Raw genomic sequence first — 1,343 nt, forward strand, 5'->3', positions numbered from 1 at the left:
GATTTTGAAAGTTTTGTTGCTAAGCTTTGCCATGATGTCTAAAGCGCCTGGTTGTGAGATATCAGAGGTCATTCTTGACTTGAACATGTAACACTTTAACAGTTAGATGCATTAACTCCTGTTAGAAGGCCGACTGTAAAACCTGCACATAAAACACATCACTTCATCAGCAAACGGCCAGCGGGTTGTGGATGCTGAGCTTATTCATAGTCATGTGCTGAAAACATGACAGCAGCAGCTAAACAGACATGAACTGGATGTTGATTGCAGCAGCAGTAAAATTTGACAGGTTACAGAGGAAACAAATGACAACAGATTGCAGATATCGGCTCTTAATGGGTCAGTTTTCATTCTGAAACATTTTCCCTTCGATCTTTTACAATTGCAGAGTGTTAGGGTCAGGCCTAACATATCTGAAAATTCTCTGTTAGAGAAATAAACTATTTATTATTAATTTTGCTGCAAACTTTTGCGTTTGGACAGAATATTGCTGCCAGAGAAACTACATCTGAAACAATGGGAACGATCAGAGGTTTTTCTCCTCCTTCAGGCATCATAGACATCTGACTGACAGTGAACTGCAAGATGGTTTCATGGTACAAGATGAAGCCTAAACCTACTGATACGCTGCCATATCTAAAAGCCCTAAAATCGGAGAAATATCTTTTCTCTGCAGCTGAATGGACATAGAATCCTCCTCTGGAGGAAAGATATCTTTGTCTGTGTAGAAAGCCTGATTCCCCACTGAGATCCTCTGAGAGCGCCTCGCTGGCTTCTGCAAGTGATGATGCATGCAAGTGTGATCAAAAGTTGCCTTCATGCGATCTCCAGATAAATAAAACATAAGTTCTGCTGTGGAGCAAACCAAAACATCACTTTATGAATAAATCATCTCTTCCACACAAATTCTCCAAACTGCTTCAAGGCAGCTCACTAACTCTGTAATTATGTAACTCTATGAGAAGCTGTTTGGCTTCTTATTGGTTCTGACAGTAATAAAAACATCAAACTGTGTAATACCAAACAGATCCCTGCACAGGATCAATCATCTCCTTGATTGTGAGAATTCATAAGATTCTTTCCTGAAAGTTTGAACAGCAGGTAAGCAGCAGCCTTTATGTTATTTCACAAAAATAATTGGCATCTGAAAATACATGGGATAGCACTGCTGGTTTCAGGACTTTTAGGCTTTCCTGCAAGCCCCTAACCTGACTCCGCCAGATGGATTTGCTCCGCATATCCATCTGGAAACCTTCGGTTGAAGTAATTTTGGGAAGGGGCGAAAATACTGGTTAGCTGATTGGCCTATGTTGGTGATAGACGGGCCAAATAAACCAATCAGA

At 40.7% G+C, this 1,343-nt stretch overlaps 1 protein-coding gene across 1 annotated transcript in view; it reads right to left on the reverse strand.

The window, feature by feature from the left end:
• LOC107086317 (glutamate receptor 1-like) overlaps window positions 1–1,343 on the reverse strand; it is an 81,531-nt gene that overhangs the window by 43,161 nt on the left and 37,027 nt on the right. The gene's annotated exons all lie outside the window — the stretch shown is intronic.

Source organism: Cyprinodon variegatus, unplaced genomic scaffold (assembly GCF_000732505.1).
Source record: "Cyprinodon variegatus isolate N-32 unplaced genomic scaffold, C_variegatus-1.0 Scaffold148, whole genome shotgun sequence".
Classification (NCBI taxonomy): Eukaryota; Metazoa; Chordata; class Actinopteri; order Cyprinodontiformes; family Cyprinodontidae; genus Cyprinodon; species Cyprinodon variegatus.